Consider the following 7,847-nt stretch of genomic DNA (forward strand, 5'->3'; position numbering starts at 1 on the left):
TTGAAACTGGCCAAAACCTTAGGAGAAGTTATGACAATGATGCTGCTGATGCCCTGGATTAAAGTGGACTCCATAAAATAATTTATTGCTATGTAAGTGAAGCCTGAATCAGAAGATGTAAACCTCACAGTCCCAGTCAGAAAGCCATGTGGTTCGGGTTGTGGCTCTGGATGCTGAGTCACTGAATTCTTAAGGTTGAAACAAATGGTGTCAGCTATAAGGACTTTGCCACTTAATATAGAACATTAGAGAAACTGAAAACATTGGAAATACATTTGGCTTTGTCATGAGCTACTGCCATGACAATAAAAACTGAAAGTATATGCAAAACATTGTTTAATGGTGCAGAACTTGTATTTCCATCTCCCCTGGTCCTTCCCAATGCACACCAATCTCAGCTATTTTAAAGATAAAAACAGAACTATGACTGATTTGAGGGGAGATAAAAGGCCACACACATTCATATAATTATGTTTCGGAATTTGGGGGAGGAAAGGGACCTAAATTTTAGTGGTTCTGTTAGATACGTGTGCTAAAATCAATATATTACTTGAAAAGTTTCCTTTAAATTTTGAGGAAGGTGTGCACTGGGACACAGAAGCTAATGTCAGCTCATTGATAGGACACTTTGAGCCAATTAAATGTACTATGATTGCTATTTCTATACCTGCATAAACAGTAGGAATTAATATGCTTGTTTGTCACCATTTTATAAGTGGAGAATGTCTCAATCAGGAAAAGCCACAAATAGAGGTGCTACAGGGGCACATTAATTGTTCTCCTGTCTGCATTCTCCTCCCCAGGCAATCTGACAGAGACAATACAGAATCCCATGAGGAAAAAAAATAAATTGCCTTATTTAAGGATTTAAAGGTAGCAGACATACTAAGAGATACAATATTTCAACACAACAGTTTTGTATAGCCAGTGAAAAATAATAAGAGAAGCTGGAAGCTTTCAGTGAATTTTCTCCCATCAAATTCAGCTTTTGCTCCTATATCCCTGACTACTTTAGACATTGGAACTGTAACTAAATCATTACACAGAATGATGGAATTTGGTGTGCTGTCTTGGACAATGCAAATGACTTATTTGTTCTACTAGTGGAGTTGACAATCCTGGTAAGTTATTATTCATGTAGCAAGGCCCCTAATATATACCTAAACTTCCATGCCCCTTTCCACTAGTGAGTGGGTTAGGATTTAGCATGAGTGCCTCTGCTCTCTGATATTCATGCATTTTATAATATGAACACTAGCCTGTTAGTTGCCAATTCAGAATCCTCAGTATCATTGTCCTGGTGTTATCACACCTCTGATTGTTAAGTCCCAACAAAAATCAAGGATCTACTTATCTAGTAAAAATTTCTTGAGACAACATAGGTAGATTCACAATATTTAATCTTTCTGGAAGTCAAAGAATAACTTTTTTCCTTTAGGCCACAGGCATCAAAAGGAAAACTTTTAAGACTCTGATCATGAGAGATAATATGGGTCTCACTTGGGTATTCTTGGTCCTTTTATCATATTAGCTAACCCACAAATCAGAATCCTTTGAGTGGAGCTCAAACAAACAGGCTTAATTAGAATCTTCCCAGAAAGCTATTACATGCACTATACAATTGGGTCTTCACAATCCTAATAATCCTTTTGAGCTGCAAGTTCCTGTGACTGATGATTTTCCCAATCAGACTCTCTAGCAAATTGAAGTTACCTCCACCTGGAGACACCCATTTGAGATGTGGATTCATTGTCTTCCTTTACAGATAATTTCCCTTTTGAAAAGTAGCTATTAGCTTGCTATTGGGCTCCAGTCAAAATTAAACACGTGATCCAAGAAAGTTTTGTGATTCTCCAGCTTGATATTTCCATTTTGGAGTGGGTCAACTTAAACTGTGATGACCTGTTTTCTGATGATACTGACTCAATTCAAGCTGCTATTTAGGTCTGCATTAGCTTGACCTGAAGTGCCAACAATTCTGCTTAGATCATTTCCACAGTCATAGATTGGGGACAAAGTAAATGACTTTTTGCTTCTGATGCAGAGGTCTCTACTGCATGTTAGACTTGTGGATCTCTACTAAAATGTTCAGGTTCTCTTAATTTAGAGGTCCTCTGCTGTATGTCATTCAACATATAACCCTGTAATATGATAATACATGTAGGTGTCATCATCTGGCCCTCTTCATATTGTCTTTTGGAAATTGGATCTACAAGAACTAAAAGTATAAAAATGCTGGCATTCTGGTTACTTCCATGCTGTGAGAAATAAACTTTCTTTCTTCATTGACTCAGGATTTCAATGTCTTCTAATACCATCCATCATATACTCACCAGCTGACTTTTTAGCTTGCAAGTAGTGTGAAAACTCAGACTTTTCTCAGTTTTGATATATCCTTGGTATGTTCTCATTTTACAGATAATAAAACTAAAGCTCAAAGAAACTCAATAAATTGTGTCTGATTAATGTCACCTAAGTGTTCCTCAGATTGATTTTACCAATTCAATCTCTACTGAAATTCGATATATGGAAGTGATCATTCCTTGAATTCATACCAATATTGTACATTATGCTCTAAAATATTTTCCACATACTAATAATGATAACTAATAATTATTAAATGGAATTTTATTACTACTAATTCAACATGAGATTACATATGGCCAAGAGCTCTCTTCTACTACTTCTTCTTCCTTGCTGAAAAATTCACCCAAAACAGTGATTCCCTTAGTGAGGTTATGATGCAATGGTAAACTCTCCATTTAACACAATCAAGAATATCTTTTGTCACCTGGTAGTAAAAGGGTCCTTTTATGCACAAAATGAACAAATAAACAAAAATTTTGATTACCAGCCTAAGGAACATGAGGCCAAGGTTTGGGAATAATAATAGTTAAGTATTAAACAATAGGTAACTACATTATTATGTACCTAAGAATTGTGATTATTTAACATATTAAAATGGGCTTCAGGTATAAAAATTAAATTAATACACAGTATCATTTTAATTCACTGGGTCAACATACATGTATCTCAACTTCTATAATCAGATTGAGTTTAAAATGTAATTTTTTTCTATTTTGTTTTAATTTGGATTTCTTTAAAAATTTTTATTTATTTATTTATTTTCCTTTTTATTGATTTTTTAAAAAATAAATGAAAGCAGAATGCATTACAATTCTTATTACACTTATACAGCATATTTTTTCATCTCTGGTTGTATATAAAGTATGTTGACACCAATTCGTGTCTTCATACATATACTTTGGATAATGATGTCCAAAACATTCCACTATCATTGCTAATCCCTGCCCCCTCCTTTTCCCTCCCACCCAATACACAGTATCTTATTGACACACTGCAATAACCCCACAGGGTAGGTATTGCTGTCACTATTTTTACAGAGGAGGAAGTTGAGTCTCAGAAATGTTCAGTAAATAGCTATTAGGTGATATAACCAGAATTCCAAGTGTCTACTAGGCCAATTAGGTAAGGCTTGAACTGCAGGCAATCTGAGTTTTGGCAGAGCATCTTGTGATGTTTCTGAAACATTAGAATACTTTCTGACACCTGTGAGGAGCTGCTATGAGCCATCTCCTACTCCGTTCCCTATGTGGTAAGGAGGCTGCCATAAGATAGTTTTTCACAACCTCTTGAGTTCTGATAAAGTATGAATCTTTCTGCCTCAACCCTTTCAGGTGCAATTACAGATGATAAAACTGCTTAGCTTCTTCATAACACTGACCCCATAGCAAAAGGATTGCTAAAAACTCAGTATGTGCTCCCATTAGACTCCTTTTTTAGTTTCACCCACCTTTATGTGTAGGACTAGGGCCATGGGGAGCTGGCTTCTTTGGTAACTTTTCCTTTCACTATCTATGTAAGTAATAATCTGTCTAAATCTTATAAAAAGGCTTGTTGCATATTTACAGGCCAAATTTGTTAGACCTTGGCCTTATGTTGTGCTCTTATTGTCCCACTAAACCACAAGTTGAGCCTCAATCCTCAATATGGCAGCATTGAAAGTTAGTGGAATTTTTTTTAACATACAGAGCCTATTGGAAGGTAACTATGTCATGGGAGCACCGCCCTCAGAAGGGATTAATGCTGTCTCCTGTGAGTTCTAGTTCTGCAGATTAGTTATTGCCAAGTGGTCCATTAGAAAATGCTTTCAGCTTTCTCCACCCTCTCTTTGTCTCTTGATATTCGACATTTCTCACAAATACATCCCACAATGGTGATGCCATTCACCATGCTATCTGCCATAAGATCCTCACCAGATGTGGCTACCTGATCTTGGACTTTTCAACTTCCAGAACTGTGAACCAAATAAACCTATTTTCTTTATAAAGTATCCAGTCTTGCGTATTTTGTTGTAGCAACAAAAAATAGACTAAGATGTCTGGTTTGTGTGCTCAACACTCTAGGAAGGAGGATCCATTGTTTCAAATTTTCCTGCGAGGCTTTTACATTCTAAGCAAACAATTTTTTGTATAGTTTTATGTATAGTTTACCAAATCTTCAAAATCACAATGAAAATATGGTGTACAGAGATGAAACTAAGACTAAGAAAGTCTAATAAATTTTCTCTAATTCACAATAAGCAGCAGAACTCAATCCAAACTCAAATGTGATTTCTAGCTCAATGCTTAATGCACTTGTTATTGCATACTTATAGAATATATTTCTGATGTGAAATTTGCTATACTTTAGATGATAAAAAATAATATGACTATAGAGCCAACCTAGGTGCCCTTCAACAGATGAATGGATAAAGAAAATGTGTTTTGTATACAAAATGGAGTATTACTCAGCCATAAAGAAAAATTATTTTATGTCATTTGCTGGTAAGTAGATGGATCTGGATACTGTGGTGCTAAGTGAAATAAGCCAATCCCAAAAAACTAAGGTAAATGCTTTCTCTGATATGTGGAAGTTAGCCCACAATAAGCAGTGGGTGGGGAGAGCAGAAGTTCAGTGGAGTAGATAAAGGAAAATGAAGGGAAGGAATGGGACAGCAAAATGAAAGACAGTGGAATGAATCCAACATAACTTTTCTAAGTACATATATGAATATTCAATAGTGAATCTCACCATTATGTACAACCACAGGAAATTTAATTTTTAAAAAACTATGATAAATGGCAAACTTCCCATAGAGGTAAAGGATCATAGAGGGGGGGAGAGGGAAAGGGAAGGAAAGGTATTGGGGTCTGAATAAGAATAAGATATATTTCATGTCAACTTCCAGAGTTTTCTACTCTGAAAAATAAAACTACTATGATAAAATTTCTACTTTCATTATATAACGAATCTGTTTTAAAAGCGGTACTTAGTTGTTTGTGATGGTGCACAACTATAATCCCAGCAACTTGGGAGGAGGAGACAAAGTGAGCCTTAACAATTTAGCTAGGCCCTGAGCAACTAAATAAATAAATAAACAGGTCTAGAGATGTGGCTCAATGGTTAAGCACCTCTAGGTTCAGTCCCTGTGCACTAGGTTATTCCTGTGCACTGCAGGATTATTGGCAATAATGAAAAATTGTATCATCCTAAGTATCATTAGAGATTTGGATTAGTAATGTCTGAAGCAAATATGCTAAGGAATACTAAGTAGCTATTAAAAGTAATGATGTGGGTAAATGACCATAATAAAACCTTTACATTAAAAAATGTGCATATGGGGAATTTGGAAAATGGAGAATTAGAGAACTGCTGCACTTCTCAGCCATTCCTTGGCACCAAATTTAAAAAGCAGGGAGACTGTTTCTCAGCAAGGTGGGTAAATATGGAATTCACCGAATTTTTTTCTTACTTGTAGGTGGACATAATACTTTTATTTTATTTGTTTTCATTTTTATGTGGTGCTGGGAATTGAACCCAGTGCCTCACGCATGCTAGGCAAGCACTCTACCACTGAGCCACAACCCCAGCCCCCCTCAATGAAATTTGATACTGGACAGTAAAAGAAAACATAGACACACAGAAAATTGGAAACTTTGAACATAAGAAATAATACATTATCATGCAGCCTACAGCATATGTCTTACCAAAAGGTGAAAGATGGAGAAAGGAGTCAATAGGGCAGCCATTGGTTACATGAGGCCACTGAGTATTTGAAAAGTGTCTAGTCTGAATTGTGGTGTGCTATGGGTTAAATTGACATTAGAATCCAAAGAATTACTAGAACAAAGAAAATGAACATGAAATATCTTACTAACAATTATTTTCTTTGCAAATTATGTTGGTGATCCATTGGGTTAAACAAAGATGTATGAAAATCAATTTCTCTATTTGTTTAAAAAAAGGAAGTAAAGGAAAACAAGGTAACAGTCTGTATCTTGACGGTAGAACTGTATATCCATATGTATATGTTGTCATTTTTTATATCTGTGTTATCAAAATTCATATAACTATAAAACCAAATGGGGTAAATTGTACCATATATAAATTATATCTCAACAAACATGACTTTAAAAAGAAATCTAGTTCATGAAGTGTTTTGTATTGGGCACATACTAACCACCTGATAAATAATGGATATTATTATGATACTTTAAAATAACCAGCATCGGCTGTGTGTGTTCCACCCGTGAGGCTCAACTGGTACGAGATGGCTGAGCAGTCGGACAAGGCTGTAAAGTACTACACCCTGGAAGAGATCCAGAAGCACAACAGCAAAAGCACCTGGGTGATCCTGCACCACAAGGTGCTTTGACTAAATTTCTGGAAGAGCATCCTGGTGGAGAAGAAGTCTTAAGAGAACAAGCTGGGTGTGATGCTGCGGAGAACTTTGAGGATGTGGGGCACTCTACTGATGCTAGAGAACTGTCCAAGACATACATCATTGGGCAGCTCCATCCAGATGACAGATCTAAGTTAGCCAAGCCTTCAGAATCTCTTATTACTACTGTTGAGTCTAATTCCAGTTGGTGGACCAACTGGGTGATCCCAGCCGTCTCAGCCCTGGCTGTAGCCCTGATGTATCACCTCTACATGGCAGAGGACTGAACAATTCTCAGAAGCCATAGAAGGAAAAGGCTGCTTTGGAAAAAGGAGAAAAGAAGACAGTGTTAATTACTTCGACTGACAGAAACCTTTGCCCGAAAAAATAATTTTAATATGTTCCTCTTCTTCCTACACTAGAAACAAAACGAAAAGAACTGTTCTTTCTACTCTTAAACTTTTCAAATGTGCCTTTTTATTCATCAGCTTTGTTTTGATGTTTTCTCACTGCATAATTTACTTATTGTAAGCATGATCTTATAAAAATATACCTGGCTTTTAAAATATACCACCATGTTGCCTGTCTGTTCAGTGTAGGCTTTTCTTCAGTGGTTAGGATCTCTGGTCATGTATGTGCTAATCATTTGGGTCCAGCTCATGTGTGATTTGAGGCGAGGGCACAGCCCTTGGAGCGTCCTCGTCATTGTTGAGCAGTTCATATGCAGTTACCCCTATTTCCAATGCCATTTCTTTTTCAAGGAAATTAATAAAGGCTCAGAAATTATAGCTCAAAAAAATAAAATAAAATAACCAGCATCAAGCTCTTTCATAGTGGGGAGGGGGGGACTGGGAGGAATAGACAAACTCTAGATAGGGCAAAAGAATAGGAGGGGAAGGGAGGGGGCATAGGTTTAGAAACTATGGTGGAATGAGGTGAACATAGTTATACAAAGTACATGTATGAAGACATGAATGGTATGAATATACTTTGTATACAGCTTATGAAAAATTGTGCTCTATATGTGTAATATGAATTGCAATGCAGTCCATTGTAATATATAACCAATCAGAATTTTTAAAAGTAACATTAAAGAAAAAAAATTCAAAAAAAAAAGAAATAA

At 36.2% G+C, this 7,847-nt stretch overlaps 1 pseudogene across 1 annotated transcript; it reads left to right on the top strand.

Moving 5' to 3' along the window:
* The first annotated feature begins 6,613 nt into the window (after nucleotides 1-6,613).
* Nucleotides 6,614-7,285, top strand: LOC308639686 (cytochrome b5-like; annotated as a pseudogene). Its single transcript has one exon. The product of its transcript is annotated as a cytochrome b5-like (transcript).
* Nucleotides 7,286-7,847: the final 562 nt, after the last annotated feature.

This window comes from Spermophilus citellus, assembly GCF_964194105.1.
Source record: "Spermophilus citellus genome assembly, chromosome: X".
NCBI lineage: Eukaryota > Metazoa > Chordata > Mammalia > Rodentia > Sciuridae > Spermophilus > Spermophilus citellus.